Source organism: Diabrotica virgifera, chromosome 6 (genome assembly GCF_917563875.1).
Source record: "Diabrotica virgifera virgifera chromosome 6, PGI_DIABVI_V3a".
Taxonomy (NCBI): Eukaryota; Metazoa; Arthropoda; class Insecta; order Coleoptera; family Chrysomelidae; genus Diabrotica; species Diabrotica virgifera.
Genome location: NC_065448.1, coordinates 151,799,250 through 151,823,436, shown reverse-complemented (window position 1 = coordinate 151,823,436; position 24,187 = coordinate 151,799,250).

Here is a 24,187-nt window from a genome sequence, read left to right as displayed (position 1 = left end):
TGCCGACGACACCGCCATATTAGCAGTAGGTAAAGATAACGTCGAAACAGCCAATAAACTACAAAATGCGATAAGCAAATTCCAAAAATGGATTACATTGAATGAAAGCAAATCAGTACATGTTGATTTCACTAATAAAAAAATTCTGTACGCACCAATAAAAATTAATGGACAAGACATTCCGTATGCCAACACAGCCAAATACCTGGGCTTAACCCTAGACACGAAGCTTCGCTGGAAAGCCCATGTAAAGAAAAAGAAGGAAGAATTAAATATTAAATATAAAAAATTGTACTGGCTACTGGGAAGATACTCAGGGTTGTCAACGTATAACAAGATGCTAATCTACAAACAAGTTATAAAACCAGTATGGACGTATGGTATCCAACTGTGGGGATGTACAAAAAAGACAAACTTGAAAATAATACAAACTTTTCAAAACAAAGTATTAAGGGGCATAGTTAACGCACCCTGGTACATCCGTAATGACGATATCCACAAGGATCTACGAATGGAGCCCGTCGACAAAGAAATCCGAAAACACGCAGAAAGTCATGAAAAAAGACTTCTTCTCCACGAAAATATTGAGGCCATCCAGCTCCTGGACAACTCAAACCAGAAAAGAAGACTGAAGAGGACCAAACCTCACGAGTTGGTGTAGTGTGCGACAAAGCTAATAGCGGAGCATTGCGCGACTAGTGTGCAAGCAACGTGTTGGTGTAGTGCGTGATAAAGTGAAAAGCAGAGCTTTGTGTGATAGTGCGCAATCAAAAAGTGCGCCAGTAATAATAATAATAAAGACAACTAAGAAGACATCAAAGGGTGACTCTTAGATATTAAGTAGTTAGTAAGATAGGATAGATAAAAAGTTACTCATTGGTCAAAGACCAGATTGTAGCACTTAGCAAATAAAAAAAAAAAAAAAAAATTCTTGTTTTTATTAGGATAATAGGTTAAAGAGATCCAGTTACATTGTTATCGCAGTAAAATTTAGGCTTAAACGTTTCTATCTTGGTTCATACAGAAATAAAAACAAGTAAAATCTTTGCTAATAAAAAAAAACTCAAATTTACAGTGTGTCTGCGTAATTTGGAACCATATTTTTTATTATCAATTTTACGAAAAAAGGTTATTCTTCATAAAGTGCTCTGCATGGTCTAAAACCTAAGATTCGATCATTAGATTATGTACCGATGAAATGACTGATGGCAATGAATTAAGTTTGTTAGTAAAATTTGTACAATGTATATGTTACAGTTCAAGTTGATTATCCAGTTGGAGTTGACTCCAACTAGTTGGAGTCAACTCTAACGGCTGGTTTCAGTAAAAGTTGATTATAAATATAAAATGAAGATTTATATTCAACATTTACTAGTAAAAGTAGACTTCAACTAGGAAAAGTATACTCTTCCCAATGCCATTTAGTAAAAGTTGATTCTGATTCACACAAACAGCCGATTCTAGAAATTAAATGTTACTGAATATTTTCAAATTAGTCTAGGCTGTATCGTCGCCCCCGTTAGGTAAATTACTCCGATTCGAATATTTTGCATAAACTTACTCAAAAAGAGGTCCTTATAACAAATCTACTGGGTGCCGGGCAGTACCTTGATCGATCAATTGTTTAAACAATTTTTTTAGACAAATTCACAAAAATAATTTTTTCACTTCGAACAATTTTTTTTAGATCATTTGGGTTATTCTGAGCCAAAAAAGGTATTTTGTGATTTTTCTCTAAAATTGATTGTTGTCGAGTTATACGCGATTTAAAATTTGAAAAATGCGAAAATAGCCATTTTCAAGGCTTAATAACTCGGTTAAAATCCATTATTATGAATATCAGAAAGTGACCAAATCAAAGTTTATAGCCCCCTCTACAAGATCCAGCAGAAATTTTTGTCACTATTTTATTACTAAGCTTTATCTTTAATTATTAAGAATGAGCGCTAAGTGCGTATTAGGCGGCCGTCAATGGTGAGTGCTAAAGAGATGCACCATTCCAGCCGTACAATGGTGAATCTCACTCGCACTCACATTGACGGCCGCCTCAATACACGCTTAGCGCTCATTGTTGATAATTAAAAATATATCTTATTAATTAAATAATGACAAAAATTTCTTCAGGATCTTATAGAGGTAGCTTTAATCTTTGTTTTTTTTTTAGTTTGTGACTTTGATAATATATAATATCGTATTTGCATTTTTACATCTTTAACCCTGTTTCAAGTAACTAGTGTCGATGTACACTAGCCCAGGGGGACCGACTAACGTGCTCTTCGAGGCACGGTGAGACGGCTCGTGTCATTATTGAAAATGAAAATGGTTTGTCTTTGGCAGGGCTCGAACCCACGTGCACTGGCGTATGAGGCCAGCGATTATGCCGTTACTCCACGGCCGCTCGCCCGACTTTCACAATAATTATGTTTGACCGAGTTATTAAACCTAAAAAATGGTTATTTTGGCGTTTTTCAATAAGTCGCTAATAACTCGACAACAGTCAATTTTAGAGAACAAAGGCCCAAAGGATCTAAAAAAAATTTGTACGAAGTGAAAAAATTATTTTTGCGAATTTGTTTAAAATCATTGTTTATCGCCAAACGTCACTAAAATGATCCATTATTGTCCTCATTTGTCCTCATTTTCGGCAATAAAGTAACACTTTGTTGTATTGAAAGAAGAATGTTACTTTACCTGCCGCGATTATTAATCAAATTAACCGAGATTGAATGTAAGTGGTCAATGGCAGCAATCGATTATTTATTTGAGTGAAGTTAAAATTGATTTACTTTAATTATTAAAAATATTGTACACAATTTATCTGATTATTAATAAAATTTATGTCAAAAAGTAAAATTCTGTAGTGTTTCGCAATTATATTCATACAAAATAAATCAAAACTTTACAGATTTAGTAATTAGTTAGGTATACAATATGCAAAAGTCATCTGTCATTACTGTCATACGAATTTTAACGACCCCCCTACAAGATACTGAAGAAATTTTTGTTATTATTTTATTACTAAGCGGTTACTTTTAATTCTTAACAATCAGCGCTAGGAGCGTATTGACGCAGCTATCAATGTGAGTGCGAGTGAGATGCACCATTGCACCATTTTGACATTTAAAAATTCAAACTTCTGTCAAACCACAAAACTGTCAAAACTTTTTTTGTAATTTATTGCTCACATGTCATCACCATGTCAAGGCGAAAGTTCTTCTTCTTGTGGTGCTTTCTCCTTTAGTGGAGGTTAACGACTACACTGGCAAATCTGTCTCTGTCTAATGCGGCTCTAAACAAAGATGTTGAATTAAGGCCGGTCCAGTCTCTGATATTTCTAATCCATGAAATCTGGCGCCTACCGGGACCCCGTTTTCCTTCAATCTTACCCTGGATGATCAGTTGCGTGAGGCGGTACTTTTTTTTCTCATTATGTGTCCCAGGTAGCTAACTTTTCTGACTTTAATAATTTTTAGCAGTTCCCTATCTGTACCTATTCTCCTCAGAACATTGTAAAAATAGATTTAGTAGTTTAGTAAAAAATGTAAAAATATAAAAAATATCTGTAATCCCATCAGGAAAAAACGACCTGGATTAGTCACTAGAGGCCAGATCATATGTATAAACAATAAATAAATAAAAAAAAATCCCCTCAGAACATATTCGTTAGTGGTGTGGGTTGTCCAAGGTATTTTCAAGTCTCTTCTATAAAGCCAGACTTCAAAGGCGTCCAACTTGTTCATCAGTGTTGTGTTGTGTCCAGCAGGCCTCCGTTCCATACAAAAGTATTGACCACACATAGCAATGCAGAAACCGACATCTAAGGCTGATATTAATGCTACTGTTACAAAATAAGCTTTTCATTTTGATAAACTCCTGTCGGGCTACCTCTATTCTCGCTCTTGAGTTCTCGTTTATAATCAAGTTGATTGTTGAACCAGCAACCAAAATATTTGTACTGGCTTACGTATTCAAGCTGTTGGTGTTTCACATATTTATTGGAAGAGGTAAATTTTTGTTCCTTGATATTCTTATAACTTTGGTTTTCGCAGTATTGATCTTCATCCCCATTTTTTCACAACTCTCAGTAACCCTATCCAACAGTATCTGCAGACTATGGTCCGAATCAGTCATTAATACTGTGTCATCTGCATACCGGATGTTATTTACTCTCTGCCCGTTTATCCTGATTCCTTCTGAAGAGTGCGATAAAGAGTTCGCAAATATTACCTTAGAGTAGACGTTAAAAGTATGGGCGATAGCACATAACCCTGTCTAACACCTCGTTGTATTTCAATTGGCCTTGACGTATTACCATTGGTCTTTATGATTGCTGTCTGATTCCAATAAATAGCCTCTATAATTTTAGAATCTCTTTTGTCGACTCCGATGTCGTTCAATCTTTCTATCAAGGTCTTGTGCTTCACCCTATCGAACGCTTTCTCAAAATCTATGAAACAGATAAAAAGGTCTGCTTGCTGATCTTTGTATCTTTGTGCCAGAGTTTGAAGAAAGAATATTGCTTCTCGTGTCCCCATACCTTTCCTGAAGCCAAATTGTTCTTGACCGGTGACCTCATCACATTTTTTATAATATATTCTGTTCTGTATGATACGCAAGAAAAGCTTCAGAATGTTATTTAATAGACTTATAAGGCGGAAGTCCTGGCATAATTTGGCGTTCTTCTTTTTAGGCAGTGGTATGAAGACTGATTCAAGCCATATTTTAGGGATAGTCCCTGTATTGTAAACATTATTAAATAATCCAAGAAGTAGGTCTAAGTTTTCCTCGTTGATTAACTTCAATAGCTCAGCTGGTATTTCATCTTTTCCTACAGATTTGTTGTTTTTTATTTGACGTCCATTAAATCCAATATTTCCTCTGTCATCCATCTTTGCTTCCGTGGTCGCTGTTTTGTGAGCATTTCAGTTGCCGTTGCAAGGGCGTGTCTGATTTCCTCCCGAAGGCGAAAGTTAAGGATGTTTAATTATATGAAAGTGTGCTAAAAAACAGTGCGAAAAAGTAAAACCGATTTAAAATACATTGTTACTTCAGACACACTTTAAACCCTTCATGTACTGCTATCTATATTTACAATTTTCACACAGTAAAACCTTTACACTTTACATAATATGAGATAGAGTAGATAAAAATTATTTTTGTGAATTTCGTTAACAAAAATTGATTAAACAATTTTTTGACCGCAGTACCGCGTGACACCCTGTGTATTTGTTATAAGGATTATTATACGGATATATTTCTTTGAGTAAGTTTGTGCAAAAAATCGAATCAGAATAATTTACCTAACGGGGGCAACGTTACAGACTATACTAATAAGTAGTTGAAACGGTCAAAACAAAGAAACGCACACTCATCAAAAATGCACTTGAGATTCTCGTATAATCAACATTTACTGAATCGATCCAGGAAGAGTCAACTCCAACTAGTAAAAGTTGATTTAAATTTTTAAAATCAACTTTTACTGCTCGTTTCAGTTGGAGTTGACTCCAACTAGTTGGAGTCAACTCTAACTGAGAATCAACTTGAACTGTAACATATAAATCAATAAAAAAGAATAAAATTGTATACAAATACACAATTTTTACTGTATCTACCTGTTATTAAAGCTTATAAAATTACATGTACCTAAAATATATTATTGCACCAAGAAAAAGTTTTTGTTTTTTTAACAAAATTTTAATGTCAAGTCATTACTATTTTGTTAAACTTTTAATATAATCTTTTTTTATTTAGCTTAATGCCCCGACAACTTACGGCCATTGACATTGTACAGTGGATTTATGAAATCAAGTACCTAATGTAAAGTGTAATGTGTAGTGTGTGTGTTGAGTAAATGTCTTGTTACTTAGCAAAGTCGGCGTCATTGTCTTTGCAAAGAGACGCCAATTGTATCCGAACGTCTGCGGTCCCTCCGGTGAGTACCGATTCCACAAGGATAGAAACTATTTTCATTTATTAATTTTTAATAAATGAAAAATTCTCTACCCAGGTGAGATTCGAACTCACGACCTTTAGGTCCAACCATCAGTTCCCACCTCAGCTCATACCACTGAGCCACAGAGAGGATTAATATAAAAATTTGTTTTATGGCTATCTTTTGTGCCAATTTTTATCATCATAATCACAATATTAGAGAAAGAAATTTTTTGATAACAAAGTGCTTTATCAAATTAATGAATATTTATTGCAAAATAAGTCATGCAGATGATTATATTTTTATACGCTACCCCAAATAAAAAACATTGACTTTGGCCCATTATTAACGAAGATATTGCAAACAACTCAACCAATTTTCAGGCAAAACCTTTTCATTGGTCGCCACGAATATCATTATTTTTCAAAATATTTTAGGTAGTAGGTTTGATAGATGTACTCACGCACTATTAAATATTAATATTTATAGGTATATAAACACATTATGAATTTTTAAATTTGGAAAAGCTATTTCGACAAAAAATGTCCCTAGAAAACTTTTTCTTTTGTACATAAATGTGAAAAAATTACCAGGAACACGAATATCGAAATGGCTTTTCAAAATTTTTAATCCCGGCGATATTATTAAAAAATCAAATTTTAAACAAATTCCAACAATTTATAAACACAATTTGGAGGGGAGTTTTTATTGAAATTGGGATTTCTTAAGCATTTACCGAAAATATACATACCAGCAAAAAATGAGAGCTTAAAAATTGTATACTTTATACTCAACAACTCGTTTTTGCAATTGAAAAAATGGTAATATTTAATAAACAAATTAGATATCTTATAAACTACATACTGAATATTTTTCAACCATTATTTTTTGCTTTATAATGGTACACAACGCAACTTTTCGGCAAAATAATAGTATATTATTCAACGAGCATATAATGAAAACTATTACTTGCGATGATGAAGTTTGCTACACGAGCAGTAGGCGACTGTCGTAATTCATCAGAGTCAGCAATAGCCATTACATGAGAGTAGAATACTATACATTTTCTACGACCTTTTTATTTGGATTAGTATAAAAATATAATTGTGAACTACTAACATTATTTAAAATTGACAGATTTTATTTTTCATAAAAAAATATTTTATATAACTATGGCAACACTTTTAGAATTACCCCTCTTGAGCTTATGAAACAGTTGTTGTCATTAGCGTCATTGTATATAATGACGGTGGCTTTTAAAAATAAGACATAATATATTTTAAGACAATTACATGAAAAAGAACGTTTCACCAATAAAAATCTATTAATTGTACAATCAACAGTAAGTGAAACAGTTGATATAAATGTCATTCCCGTAAACCCTTTTACGGAATTAATACCTATTGTTTATGTTTACCTTCTAACGTCAATCTTAGAATGTCAAATGTTGAAATTTAAACGTAAAAAATGTAGTCCCCATTGTTACAGTTAAAAATCCTTTTAACATTTTTCGAAGTTAATCTTTGATATAAATTACAATGATTATTTTATTAAATAAACAAGAATAATTTTATTTGTTAATAATAAGTATATTAAAAGTGCCATGCACCACTTGATTCTAACTTCAACCCGTGAGTAATGATCCGTGAGTAACTTCAGCCCGTGAGTAATGAACGGGTGAAGTATTGGGTGTTATTATCTATTAAAAAAAGCGAATAATGAGCATATTATGAAACGGCCGTAGAAAAAATGTTTTCTTATTTATAATGCAAATAATCATATATTTTTTTGAAAATATGTTTTTTGTTTTGACCTAAACTTTGATAAAAAAATTATTCCAACCTGTACGGAATTACATTTTGGTTTACAGGTATTGTAATTTTATTTGATCGGGCTATTATTGTCCTTTTCATGATCATTTTTCAGTGCGTAACAAATGATAGGAAAAAGGGTAAGTCCGTGATAATACACATTTATGACATTTATTCTAACATGACATTTTAGTTAAATCTGACAGTTGTCACATTTTATTTTCAATTTGGAATAAAAACAAATCAAATGTGTTTCTTGCATTTATAAAATGGTATTTTCATCGATTTGTATAGTCTTATAAATTATACAGATTATATTTGTAATATTATTATCTAATTAAAAAAAATATTTTTTTATTATGGCGCCATCTATCGACAACAACTAGAATAACCACCGAACTAGAATAATTACCAAAGTAATCACCGACGTGCCTTTTTTGTGTCACATACAATTTAATGCGTTAGAAAGAAATCGAAAAACTGTGACGCACTGAAAGATGATCATGAGAAAAAGAATACTACCATTGAAAAATATAACAAGTAGTTTCACGGTTATTAAACACTGACTTTGTATTTAAGAGTTATTTATGTACCAAGTCAGTAAAGTGACTCTTTATCGAACTGGTCTTGATATTACGAGAAGAGCGAGCGAAGCGAGTAACAGACGAGTTCGATAAAGAGTCTTTACTGACGTGGTGCATATAAAGTTTTATCGCCAACATAATTTGATTGGAAATCAACTTGGAATTTGAATTTCGATGATTCGCACCTTAAAGTTGACTACGTAAGAGTTTGGGCTCTGTAATTATTTAAAAATAATATAAAATTTATAAAATAAATTGAATAAAAATCTGTCGTTTATTTAACTTCTTTAAAATCTCATTATAACACTATACAATTTTTTAAATTTGATTATCTTGATTATTTCATAAAATTAATCATCTTTAATTTTAATAATCCCTGAATGAAAAACTGGAAAGTGAAGTAATTACTGAAAGCTTGACAACTTGGATAATGCCAAAATATATTTTATCTACAATTTCACTTTCTAAAATAATTCGATATTGGTTTTAACACTTACTTGCAATTTACAATTTAAGAACTTTTTAAATTTTGGACGTCATAATAATTTCATGACAGTGATGACCTTGTGATGACAGATAACTTTTGCAAGATGGCCGCTTTCGATTTTTAATAGATAGTTATCAATATTGAATAATAATTACTAAATCGGTAAAGTTTTAATTTATTTTATATGAATATATTTACAAAATACTACAGAATTTCACTTTTTGACATAAATTTAATTGATAATAACGCGAATTGTGTACAATATTTTTAACAATTAAAGTAATACTCTGGGCTAATTAGCAAAATTCATGGAAAAGTTATTTACCAGCAATTTTATTGCTGGAATCGAATTATAAGATCCTATATATTAATAATATAGGTATGCAAAGTCCGCAGATAGTGTGCTACTTTTTTTATAAACAAAATGGCGCCGACAAATCGTATTTTTTTCAATTATTGCTCTATAACTCCGAAGATTTTAACTTTACAACAAAAACACCCAAATAAAAATTCACCGCAATTAAATTCTGCATAGAGATATGTTTTTTACGATTTACTCCGACGAAAATAATCCTCGGAAAATGCGGGTTTTCCTAACAAAAACTATAATTTTCAAATAAAGTTTTAGGTAAGTAATTATTAATCAATAATTAAATAACTTAGTGACATCAAAGAGTTCTTTGTATAGATTGTAATTCCAGAAGCCGGTGAAAATTAAACGAATATTTTAGCAACAATTCAATTGTTAATTAACAATTTACGATCGCAATAATAACCAAAATAATCACGATACATTCATCAAACTTATAAAGATTAAAAAGATGAGATGCTTGTTTAATATTTTATCGACAAAATATAAATTTTTCTTTTTTTTGCATAACCTTTAAATTTTGAAAAAAAAAAATAGTTATAATACGTTGGTCTAATTAGTAAAGTACAAAGAAAGGTTATTTACCAGCAATTTTATTGCTTTAATCGAATTATAAGATCCTATATATTATTAATATAGGTATGCAAAGTCCACAGATAGTGTGCTACTTTTTTTATAAACAAAATGGCGCCGACAAATCGTATTTTTTTCAATTATTGCTCTATAACTCCGAAGATTTTAACTTTACACCAAAAATACTCAAATAAAAATTCACCCCAATTTAATTCTACATAGAGGCATGTTCTTCCCGATTTGCTCCGACGAAAATTTTCCTCGGAAAATGTGGGTTTTCCCAACAAAATCTTGAATTTTCAAATAAATTTTTTGGGCCAGTAATTATTTATCAATAATTATATAGCTTGGTGAAATAAAAGCTTTCTTGGTATAGATTATAAATTCAGAAGTCGGTTAAAATGAAACTAATATTTTAGCAACAATTCAATTGTTAATTAACAATTTACAGTCGCAATAACAACCAAAATAATCATGAGACATTGATCAAACTTAGAAAGATTATAAAGGTGTGATGCCTATTTAATATTTTGTCGACAAAATATAAATTTTTCATTTTTTTGCATAATCTTTAAATGTTTAAAAAAAATTGCTATAAACAAATTAACATTTCTTAGAAATTGTTTATTATATTCTAATTTTAAAAAATACTTAAAGTGCGTATTCCATAGGTCTTGAAAATGAATGCTTTAAAAAAATTTTCCAACCATTTGCAAAAAAGTTAGGAAACAGCAAAATAAATATACGATATCTCCATTGTTTATAATTTGTTTTAATTGTTTCAAAGCTTAAAAGTGAGTCTATGGTACAATCTAATTACTCACAAAGAATGTCAAAAATTAGTGCAATGGTTATATTTTAATCAAAGATTAAAAATACTTTTTTTTGTAACTTTTAGCGCGAAAGTAGGCTTGATACAGAGCCGGAGATAAAATGTTCACTCGAAGCGACTGACAAGCTTAAACTCGCACGAGTTGTTTATGTGGGCGGGTAGCTACGGTAATGTATTACTCTACTTTCGCGCGTGTAAATTGCAAAAAGATATATTTATAATCTTTAATTAAAATATAACCATTAAGCTGATAATCGATATTGTTTTATAAATAATTAGCTTGTACTTTAAGCTCACTTCTACGCTTTGAAAGAATTAAAAAAAATTATTAACACCGTAGTAATCGTATGTTTATTTTGCTGTTTCATAACTTTTTTGCAAATGGTTGCAAAAAAGTTTTAAAGCATTCATTTTCAAGATATTTGAAATGCGCATTTTAGCTATTTTTTTAAATTATAATATAATAAAAACTTTCTGAGAAACGTTAATTTGTTTATAACTATTTTTTTTAAACATTTAAAGATTATACAAAAAAATTAAAAAATTATATTTTGTCGACAAAATGTTAAATAGGCATCTCATCTTTATAAGATTTCAAAGTTTGATCAGTGTATCATAATTATTTTGGTTATTATTGCGACCGTAAATTATTAATTAACAATTGAATTGTTGCTAAAATATTCGCTTAATTTTCACCAGCTTCTGGAACTATAATCTAAACCAAGAAGGCTTTTAAGTCGCCAAATTATTTAATTATTGGTAAATAATTACTTATCTAAAACTTTATTTGAAAATTAAAGATTTTGTTGGGAAAACCCGCATTTTCCGAGGAAAATTTTCGTCGGAGCAGATCGGGAAAAACACGTCTCTATGCAGAATTTAATCACGGTAAATTTTTATTTGAGTGTTTTTGTTGTAAAGTTAAAATCTTCGGAGTTCTAGAGCAATAATTGAAAAAAACACGATTTTCGGGCGCCATTTTGTTTATAAAAAAAGTAGCACACTATCTGAGGACTTTGCATACCTATATTATTAATATATAGGATCTTATAATTCGATTCCAGCAATAAAATTGCTGGTAAATAACTTTTCCCAAAAATGGCCTATTCTCCGATAATCAGCCCAGACTATAAATAAATTTTAAGTTCACTCAAATTCTCGCCATTCGATTACTGCCATCGACCACTTACATTCAATCTGGGTTAATTTGATTAATCGCGGCAGGTAAAGTAAAATTCTTCTTTCAGTACAATAAATTGTTACTTTACTGCCGCAAATGAGTACAATAATGAATGACTTTAGTGACGGTTGGCGATAATAGTTATTTATGATATAAGTGTTAAAAGTACAATTTTAAGGTACGAATGTGATTTTAGTCTTCCAATCTCTCATTATATGCCTTAAAAAGGTCACTATGTTATCATCGACTTTGTATATTCTTAATATATCTATAAGCCATTCATGCGGTATTGAATCAAAGGCCTTTTTATAGTCAATAAAAGCAGTAAATAGGTTCCTTTTTTTTGTGAATGCCTGGTTAGAAATGATTGAGTCGATGATAAGTTGTTCTTTGCAACCCATGTAACCCTTAGCGCATCCTTTCTGTTGAGGCTCTATGATATTGTTTAGAGCACAGTGTTGGTAGATACGCCGGGTTACACAGGATGTGACCAATTTATACAAAGTTGGAAGACAAGTAATTGGGCGGTACTTGGATGGATCTTGGGTGTTATTTTGATCCTTTTTAGTATTAAGTAAGTAGTTCCCTGTAGTTCCTTCTATCCATCCAGCATTGTTGTTAAAAGCAGCTGGTGTGGAAAGTTGATTTCCCCAAAACTCATGAATTTTTTCTTGGCTTGGGTAAGACTTGTCGGCACTTACTACGGTGGAATTGAGTTTTCGGTAGAACGCCTTCTCGGAATTTTCAAAAACTCCATTGTCACTTTTTCGGTTGTTACTAACTTTGTACCTCCTTAGTCGCCCTGAATAGACGGAGAGTTTTTGCTTTAATGTATCCAGACACTGTTGGGCTGTGTTATTGTCTGGATCGTATCTCGAGTGTCTTGCAGTGTTCCGAATTATTTCTTCAGCTCTCCTAATGACTTTTCTACTTGGTACTCCTCGTAAATATTCTGTAACTTGGCCAATATCCCTACGCAGTAATTCAATCTTCCCTTGCAGTCTTTTTTCCCAGGGTGCAATTCTGTTACCAGTTCTTTCGTTATTAGTACCCCGTCGTGTTCTGATCTTAATGCCCATTACATTAGCAATTGCTGTTGCTGCACAATAGATGATCATATGCAAATATTCTAATGTGAGCTTCTACGACATAGTTGGGTAGGACTTCAGTGTTCACAATTTGTAACAGCGCACCTAGTTTCTTACAAGAGTTAATTCTTGGTAGCGGTGGTCTGCTAAGTGGGTTTGTTCCATTAAACTCTTGTACGGCGCGAGCCATTTCGTTTACTAGGCTATCACGTAACTCGTTGTTTTCCTGCGGTGTATTATCAGGTTGAGTTTCTGGTATGGGAAGCTCAGGAAGCTGCTTATCAGGGAGTTCATTAGGGACTTGATCTAAAATTAGCCCTTGATTGTTAATCTCCCGTTCGAATTCGCTTTTGATGGCATCGCATCTAGCCTCTGGTATAAGATTATTTCTGATGATTACCCGGTATTGATCTGATACTCGTTGCTCCGATACTTGAATATCTGGGTACTCTCTGCAAAATTCGGCATACAGCTGTTGTCGGTAGCCGATCGTTTCTTGACCGAGGTGTGTCACCTTGTAGTAGAAGCGCAAAATGTTTTCATTAATGGACGCAGTCCATTTCATGCGCTGCCTCGGTCGTCCCTGTTGAGTGAGCGCCGGCTGAGGTTCCAGCGCAGCACCTTCGGCGGGTGGAGCTCTTGCTGTTGTTTGGCTCACCTGTGGTTGTTGTTGTTGTTGGGCTGTAGCTATTTGTATGTCAGGGGCCCGCCTCCTCAACACCTTGCCACCGACGTCCCGCATGCTGTCACGTCCAGCGCCGGCTCCAGACGTGCCCTGGCGATCCCTAGGCAGCGATCCTAAACATAAATCATAATGCTCCATATTAATGGGTTTGCATTTTATACCTACTGCCAGGTGTCAGTTTTTGTTCCACGGCAAGTTTCCTTGCTACTCTCTGGGTACTGGCGCTACGAATACCCAGAAAGCTTCCCCCATTCGCAGGGGACCGCGCCTGATAGAAGAACTGACAAAAAACTCCCACAGGTTATTATTATTATTATTAACGGGCCCAGGTAGTTCGTGGGGCAGTTAGATAACGCCGGATAAGATTGGTAGAAATTTTATTGGAAATCGAATTGTATAAATCGAACATTTTACATTTTCCAAATGGAATATATAATTTTTCATTACAATATTAAACATTTATACTTAAGTACCTGTTGCTTTTAAAAACTATTTAAAAAGTCACTACAAGTATAAACTTACTTTTGTCTCTGTTCTCACAACAATAAAAACTTAACAACTTAACAACTAATAACAACACATTTTTTGTTTGTCCACAACGGCAATATTCGATAATTTTTGACAGGTCATTGGAATGCCCAAACAGAGATAACTTATTCGCTGTCCTGCGCGTAGCACAAAAAATGAATGTTTATTTAAAAGAATTTCTGATGCACGCCGTGCTAATTAACCGATTTTAATTTTACAAATTGCAAATGAAAGGTACAGTATGCTTTTATATGTAAAAAAATAACTTGCTATCTGCTTTATTTTCAGTCCTGTAAAATTTTTAAAAATTTCATATTTTTGCGACAGCTGTATTGCAAATTTTTTTTTGCAAATTGGTTGAACCGATCTTAATTAAATTTACAGCAATGTTTTATTATATCATGTTTTTCTGGGTTAAATATGACCGTCCTAAGCTTAGCATGAATGGTTGAAAAATGTAAAATGCGAATACTTGTTTTTTTTAACTTGTTTTTTTTCGCAATTTTCGCTATTTTGCAACAAAGGTGACTATTTTTAAAATTTTTAACCAATCCTATCTTGTAGGAAATTTAATTACGCAACTTTTATGTCGTTGCAACTTTTCTCGTTGCAACGTTTAAGCTTTAAACGTTTCTAACTCGGTTATTTTTTACCCTACAGAAATAGTAAAAAAGGTTAAATATTTGGTACAGAAAAGCCTAAAATTTGGTTATATATCATTTGTTACGTATTTTGAGTATTTTTGGAGTTATTATCAAAATAAAATGAAAATTACGATAATTTTAAAAATTATTATCGTTTAAATTATATTTTTTTTAATATGCATTCTAAACCGGTCAAAATTGTAGAAATGATTGCATTACTAAAAAATTTTTGTAAGCATTACTACAAACTTTTCTTAAAAAAATCGAAAGGGTTCTTTATTTTTATCATAACTTGCTTAATTTTGACGCTATTAACTTCTTCTTGAGCTCATTTGATAGGTACTTTCAAGTACTTGGAGAAGTGTTTAACAGGTATATTTTATAAAATGCATCGTTTTCCTGTTATTATATAAAATATACATTCAATTACCCATACCTCACTTTGAATTAACATTAGTTTAGTTGTTTAAGTAAGAACTGTATTAATTTTTTATTATCTTCAATTTTCGTAATAATAACTTTTTTGTAAAAGCTTATAGTTTTTGAATTATACGTGAAAAACAGCTTTAAAACAAGCATTTTTTTAGGAAAAAAAAATATTTGATCTTTAATAGCTCAAAAAGTATTGATTTAAATTAATAACTTTATATAACAAATTTTGCTTAGAATGTGTCCCCCTATCGATTTGTGGTATTATTTTTAATAAAATAGTTTTCACCCCCGAGAAGGGTTGGCATCCACCCCCAGGGTAAAAGCGCAAGTTTATATATACATATCAACGTTCGTTTCACTTTATGTTTTGACTTAATTTGTTTGAAAATGAATCGTGACGCATGGCAAAAGTTAGAGTGGACGAACAATACCAAGTAGTTTCACAGTTATTATACAGTGACTTTGTATTTAAAATTATTTAATCAAATTTAGTTCTAATTCTAACATATTTTCGTATACAATATCATAAAACAGAAAATTTTGCCGCCAATATTTTCGAATGGTGTGAAAGTTTGTTGCCTGGCAATTTTCGCGAATTAAACTTTGACAGTTAAATACACAAGTTAAATAAAGACACGAGACGCTAGTCGAGTGATTTTGTCAAAATTTCATAAGTGAAAATTGCCAAAAGGCAACGCTAGTCGAGTGATTTTGTCAAAATTTCATAAGTGAAAATTGACACAAGGCAATATTTTCAACTGGTGTGAAAGTTTGTTGCCTGAAAATTTTCGCGAATTAAACTTTGACAGTTAAATACACGACTTAAATGAAGACACGAGACGCTAGTCGAGTGATTTTGTCAAAATTTCATAAGTGAAAATTGCCAAAAGGCAACGCTAGTCGAGTGATTTTGTCAAAATTTCATAAGTGAAAATTGACACAAGGCAATATTTTCAACTGGTGTGAAAGTTTGTTGCCTGAAAATTTTCGCGAATTAAATTTTGACAGTTAAATACACGAGTTAAATAAAGACACGAGACGCTAGTCGAGTGATTTTGTCAAAATTTCATAAGTGAAAATTGCCAAAAGGCAACGCTAGTCGAGTGATTTTGTCAAAGTTTCATAAGTGAAAATTGCCAAAAGGCAACGCTAGTCGAGTGATTTTGTCAAAATTTCATAAGTGAAAATTGACACAAGGCAACGCTAGTCGAGTGATTTTGTCAAAATTTCATAAGTGAAAATTGACACAAGGCAATATTTTCAACTGGTGTGAAAGTTTGTTGCCTGAAAATTTTCGCGAATTAAACTTTGACAGTTAAATACACGACTTAAATAAAGACACGAGACGCTAGTCGAGTGATTTTGTCAAAATTTCATTAGTGAAAATTGCCAAAAGGCAACGCTGGTCGAGTGATTTTATCAAAATTTCATAAGTGAAAATTGCCAAAAGGCAACGCTAGTCGAGTGATTTTGTCAAAATTTCATAAGTGAAAATTGACACAAGGCAATATTTTCAACTGGTGTGAAAGTTTGTTGCCTGAAAATTTTCGCGAATTAAACTTTGACAGTTAAATACACGAGTTAAATAAAGACACGAGACGCTAGTCGAGTGATTTTGTCAAAATTTCATAAGTGAAAATTGCCAAAAGGCAACGCTAGTCGAGTGATTTTGTCAAAATTTCATAAGTGAAAATTGACACAAGGCAATATTTTCAACTGGTGTGAAAGTTTGTTGCCTGAAAATTTTCGCGAATTAAACTTTGACAGTTAAATACACGAGTTAAATAAAGACACGAGACGCTAGTCGAGTGATTTTGTCAAAATTTTTTTAAGTGAAAATTGCCAAAAGGCAACGCTAGTCGAGTGATTTTGTCAAAATTTCATAAGTGAAAATTGCCAAAAGGCAACGCTAGTCGAGTGATTTTGTCAAAATTTCATAAGTGAAAATTGACACAAGGCAACGCTAGTCGAGTGATTTTGTCAAAATTTCATAAGTGAAAATTGACACAAGGCAATATTTTCAACTGGTGTGAAAGTTTGTTGCCTGAAAATTTTCGCGAATTAAACTTTGACAGTTAAATACACGACTTAAATAAAGACACGAGACGCTAGTCGAGTGATTTTGTCAAAATTTCATAAGTGAAAATTGCCAAAAGGCAACGCTAGTCGAGTGATTTTATCAAAATTTCATAAGTGAAAATTGCCAAAAGGCAACGCTAGTCGAGTGATTTTGTCAAAATTTCATAAGTGAAAATTGACACAAGGCAATATTTTCAACTGGTGTGAAAGTTTGTTGCCTGAAAATTTTCGCGAATTAAACTTTCCCAGATAGCACAAAGACATCTTAAAGAAATCTAAAAGATAACTCACTAAAGACGTTTTAGACGTCTTAAAGATGTCTGGTATTTCCGGAAAGATATCTTTACGACGTCTTAAAGATGTACGGATGTTACAAATCCTTACATCTTAAAGATGTCTTTTTTTGTATATTATTAAGGTGTTTAGGATATCTTTCTTTTTAATTTTTTATGAAATATTTTAAATGAACTTTTAATAAAAATAATTAGTTTCTAAAAATACGTTTATTGCGATTAAAATTTTACATGTACATGTAGAATAAGCTTTACCAATTATCAGATTTGCAATTCTAGTATCACAAAACTTTTGTGTTTGCCTTTTTGTCCCAGCCAACTGTACTTAAAGCTTGCTCATTGCTAATAATTAATTTTCCAACTATTTATACAAAATCATAGGCTTTTGCTCCTCCTACTTTAACAAGCTCCGATACCTACCTAAAAAATATATTTTTAAGAGCATATTGTTAAGGTAAGCTGTTGAATTAGGAGACATGCATTTACTCTTGATGACAACGGTAACTTTAACTTTAATAATATAACAATCTAAATCTGAACTTACTGCATTATTAAAATCTGTAGTCTTCTAAATATGCCTCAAATAAAACCATAATATGGGAAATACCACTGAAGTCATTGATGTGAAAAAGCTTTTGTTTGGAGTTTGTCTTTTTGCTACCAGCTCTTGTCTTAAATATTTTACTAACCTAACCTAACTTTTAAATTCGTAATTATAACATAACGTATTTTAAGAAAAAATGTCTTAAATATTATGATGTCTAAAAGATATCTTAAATTTGGCGTTTTAAAGATATCTTAAATTTGGCGTTTTAAAGATATCTTTTAAAAGTCTTAATTGAGACCTAAGACATTAAGACCATATTTGGTTGTAAATAAGATATCTTAAAGATGACCTGTGCTGTATGGGTTGACAGTTAAACACACGAGTTAAATAAAGACACGAGTCGCTAGTCTAGTGATTTTGTCAAAATTTCATAAGTCAAAATTGCGAAAAGGCAACTTGAATAAAACCAGAGGAAAATTTTGCCGGTAAATAATTTTCTCTCGAATGATATTCGACAAAACTATTTCACAAGACAATTAATGCACCATATCAACGAAACATAATCTTTATTTATTTGTTAACAATATTAAAAAATGTACAATTATTATAAGCTTTAGTAGTTTGTCCATTCTTTTCTACCAAAGCATGAACTCGAAGGTTCAGCTTCATTTGTTGTTCTGAGATTTTCGATCAATTTCTGGTGGTGATTGGAATCCAGCTGCAGATCTGGTTAGAGTTAAGTGACCCGTTACTTTAATTAACTCCTGTTCAGAAACACCTTGATTGAACAAGGCTGACACAGCTGAAGATCTATGATAATGGTTTGCTATTTTATGTTTTTTTTTTGTGCCTATTCCAATTTTTTCAACTGATATTTTTGTCCACTTAAATACGGTGTTGATTCCAAGTGGACAGTTTTTGAACCAAGATCCATCCTTCCAGTTGGGGTAAACGGTATTTAAGAAAGAGTCTGTCTGATAAAATCTTTAGTTCCCTTTTTTCCATCAATTTCAAAAATAAACTAACTGACTGATAGGGCCGATTTTTATACCGTACTCCATAAAATATTTTTCTTGAACCGTTTTTGCTGCAGTATTCCACATTGACTTTACAGACGACTCTTTATAGTCTTCGCCATTGCCTTTTTTCATGTTAAAGGCATAATCCTTGAGAACTTTTGCTAGTTCCGTTATGGTAGTACATCTTTCAAGCGTAAAATTTCTCACCCGTAGGAACTCCGAAAATTGGGTTTAAATAGAGCTTCTGGACCTCTGCGTGTTCAATGGGATATTTTCCGAAACCAATTTTTTGATATCTTCACCTGACTGGCACCCAAATCTTGATTTTTCGTCTGGATTCATAGTCCAGAAAGCCACTGCGCATCCGCTAGGAAAAATATTCCGATTCGGATTTTTGCACAATCTTACTCAAAAAGGACCCCTTTTAACAAATTTGCATGTTGCCAGGACCAAAAGTGGGTCAAAAATTTTTTAAACGTTTTTTTTTGTTTTTTTCCTAAAATTATTTTTTTTGCATGGAACAACAGTTTTTTTAGGTTTTTTTGGATCATTCCAAACAGAAAAGGTCTGTAGTTACTTTTCTCTAAAGTTGATAGTTTTTGTCATATAAGCGATTAAAAATTGGAAAATTGCGAAATCGGCCATTTTTAACCTTCAAAAACTATGTGAAAAACTTAAAATTTGAATGTTGCCAAGGTAAGTAGATATTCTTTAAACATCGATTGATGAAATCCCGAAAAGTTTTTTGCAATACATTATTTAAAACTCCTTTGTTTTTTAATTGCTAATCAAGCGTGCGCGACACTATTTTCCACCGACAGTATGGTGCAAATGAAAGGAATAAATTCGTTATTTCGTAAACCGGCGATTTAAGGAAAAATCCCGAAACAAGTCGATTTTTATTTTTAAGTTATGATATTGTGGCATATATGGTATACTAGTGACGTCATCCATCTGGGCGTGATGGGCAATAGGGGAATAGGGGTCGTGTGGTAGCTCATTTGAAAGGTTTTTCAATTCTCTATTCAGTAATGTAAACATTTACATAATTATTTAGACAGGGTGTCCAAAAAATTTTTATTAAATTAAATTATTTGACAAAAAAAGAAGTAGAAGGACCCCTTGTATAAATAATTATATAAATGTTTATATTACGGAATAGAGAATTGAAGAACCTTTCAAAGAAGCTAGCACACGACCCCTATTCTCGTTTAAAAAAATCATCGATTACGTCATCACGCCCAGATGGATGACGTCACTAGTATACCATATATGCCACAATATCATAACTTAAAAATAAAAATCGACTTGTTTCTGGATTTTTCCTTAAATTAGGCTATTGATTATGTACTATAGAAAGGAACTACAACGTTAATGGGGTTTTATTACTTCATATGGTCAATGAATCTCTATATGTGAAAAAACCGCGGAGTGCTACCATTTAAAGGGGTGCGTTTTTGAGAAATGGGTGAATTAGTCCCTGGGCACAGGTTACATTAGGGTGAGTTCTATGCACTTTTGGTACAAACACGTTTACATAAAAATTGTACCTGGTTAAATTTCCTATCTAAATATAACCTTTTAAAGTCAAATATACTTTTTTTTTACAAAAATATATTCAAAAGAAAAAGCCCAAAGAAACCCAAAAGAAAGAAATTTTGTTTTTTGTCCCATAACTTTTGTCCACGGGGATATAGGTATAGATATTGCTTCACAGAAAAAAATTTTACATATTTTCTCTTTAAAATGATGCTTAGTAAAGGGCGTTAGGATTTACAGTTTTCACAATATGATTTTTCAAAGTTCGCCACTCACAGCAATTTTGGGCAATTTTCCTTGTTATTTCGCAAATATTTTTCTGTAACTTTTTTCTACGCAACTTTAGGCATATGCAATGGTACATGTAAAAGGAATAGAAATCAATTACCTTTAAAATGTTCTACTGTATAATGTTGTACGACTTCTTTTAAAGAGGTTATCTTTTCAAGATTTTATACTTATAACAAGTTTTTATATTTTTACGATTATTTTTTAAATTTTCCATTATAACTTTTTTTCTTCTACATTTAGGTATATATTATATAATAAAAAAGAAAGCTTATTCTGTTTACTTTAAAATGGTGTATTATAAAAAATTCTAGGATTATTTTTGAATAAGATATGCTTTTTCAAAATGTAATAAGTACTTGCAACGATTTTTGATTTTAGGATTATTTTTTAAATTTCTCCTTATAACTTTTTTATGTGATTGTGTGTTATGATTGAATCTTATTTTTTATAGGTAATACTTTGGATCCACTTGACTCGGCCGGGCAAACTTCAAAATATGGATTAATTCCAATATTTACTGTCAAAGCTCCTGCACCACAAGCTTTGCTTGAAAAAATAGCATGTAAATGTACCAAAGGATGTACAAAAAACTGCGGTTGTAGGAAGATAGGAATTAGTTTTTCAATATTCTGCAAAGGGTGCATGTACATGGGTACTAATAATTGTGGGACTCTAAGATAACTGAGGTGTCAGAGGAAGATATTGAAGCTAATGCTAACGAAGAGATGGACTTTGATTTTGAAATTTTTTAAATGTCAACGTTTAAATAATTTTAACTAAAGTGATGTTTTCTAAGACTAATGTTTACGTAGTTTTTGTAAAAGAAAATTTTTTAAATAATACAGGTAAAAAAAATATCAAAGAATCACTCGGTTTCCATTATTTAAATATAGATGATACACCATTTTAAAGAACAGAAAGTAAGCCCTCTTTATTCAGCAATATATAGTATATTCATGTACAAGAAAAAAAAAGTTATAATGAGAAATTTAAAAAATAATCCTAAAATCAAAAATCGTTGCAAGTACTTATTACATTTTGAAAAATAATATCTTATTCAAAAATAATCCTCGAATTTTTTGTAATACAAAATTTTAAAGTAAACAAAATAAGCTTTTTTTATTATATAATATAATATATACCTAAATGTAGAAGAAAAAAAGTTATAATGAGAAATTTCAAAAATAATCGTAAAAAATGTAAAAAATAATATTTTTTTATATTAGGTATTATATATTATATAATATAATATTATATTATATATACTATATATAATATAATATTATATAATATACAATATATCATATAATAATATAATTTTATTTTTATATTATATTATAAAAAATCGTTAAAAGTATAAAACGTTGAAAAACCATAATCTCTTTAAAAAAAAGTCGTACAACGTTGGGCAGTAGACCACTTTAAAGCTAATTGATTTCTATTTCTGTTACGTGTACCATTTCATATACCTAAAGTTACGTGGAAAAAAGTTACAGAACAATATTTGCGAAATTACAAGGAAAATTGCTCAAAATTGCTGTGAGTGGCGAACTTTGAAAAATCATATTTCGAAAACTATAAATCCTAATTACCTCTACTACACAACATTTTAAAGAAGAAATATGTAGATTTTTTTTTCTGTAAAGAAATGTCTATACCTATATCCTCGTGGACAAAAGTTATGGGACAAAACACAAAATTTCTTTCTTTTGGGTTTCTTTGTGCTTTTTCTTTTGAATATATTTTTGTAAAAAAAAGTATCATTGACTTTAAAAAGCGATATTTAGATAGGAAATTTAACCAGGAACAATTTTTTATGTAGGTATGTTTATACCAAAAGTGCATAGAACTCACCCTAATGTAACCTGTGCCCAGGGACTAATTCACCCATTTCTCAAAAACGCACCCCTTTAAATGGTAGCACTCCGCGGTTTTTTCATATATAGATGTCCATTGACCATATGAAATAATAAAACCCCGTTAACGTTGTAGTTCCTTTTAGCTATCTTATTTTGAATATAATCAATAGCCTAACTCGCCGGTTTACGAAATAACGAATTTATTCCTTTCATTTGCACCATACTGTCGGTGGAAAATAGTGTCGCGCACGCTTGATTAGCAATTAAAAAACAAAGGAGTTTTGAATATTGTATTGCAAAAAACTTTTCGGGATTTCATCAATAGATATTTAAAGAATATCTACCTACCTTGGCCAGATTCAAATTTTCAGTTTTTCAGATAGTTTTTGAGGGTTAAAAATGGCCGATTTCGCAATTTTTCAATTTTTAATCGCTTATATGTCAAAAACTATTATTTTTGAGAAAAGTCACTAAAGACCTTTTCTGTTTGGAATGATTTAGGAAAACCTAAAAAAAACTTTGTTCCATGCAAAAATAGTTATTTTCCTAACTAGTGCGGAAAGTGATACTTTCACGCACGAGACTGCAAGAGACGAGACGCAAGCAGTCGAATGCGGGGAAGACACTTTCCGCATGAGTTAGGAACAATATTTTTTCTAAGGCCGTACGTTTGGAAAAAAAGCCACAACAGATAGAGTTATGTCAATTTTTATTTAGGAGTGAAAATACACAAATTAATTCTTTGACAAGGTTGTCAAAACCAAACTTTCAATATAATTGGTTACCACGACGACGATATTGGTTTCCATGGCGACGATTCAAAACCATTGTAATTGTCTACTGATCTGACTTTTAAATATTACGTCAAAATAATTTTATTTCATCGAATTATCGTGCTAATTTCATTAAAACATGAACACAATAAGATAAATTTGAAGCACGCCGTGCGGGAAAATTTACTTTCACGCACGCCGTGTGGGAAAGTGCAACTTTCGGAAACGAAATGCGTGCGGGAAATTGGCTCTTTTAGCACGGGCGTAGAAAAAAATAATTTTAGGAAAAAAACAAAAAAAAACACGTTTAAATAATTTTTGACCCACTTTTGGTCCTGGCAACATGCAAATTTGTTAAAAGGGGTCTTTTTTGAGTAAGATTGTGCAAAAAATCCGAATCGGAATATTTTTTCTAGCGGATGCGCAGTGGCTTTCTGGACTATCATTATATCTGCCCAAAATTGATTAAGCCTCAATGACGTTTGTCAAACTGACAACGAGAGAATTACCAGCCACCTTTCGTGACGGATCTGTCATAATTTAGTGGCTGAGAAATCACGGGCAATACAAGGAGGTTTGTCAGTAGGAAACGTGACGTTGCTATGACGTTTTATCAGTTAAAAATAGTCTAGCGAAATAGT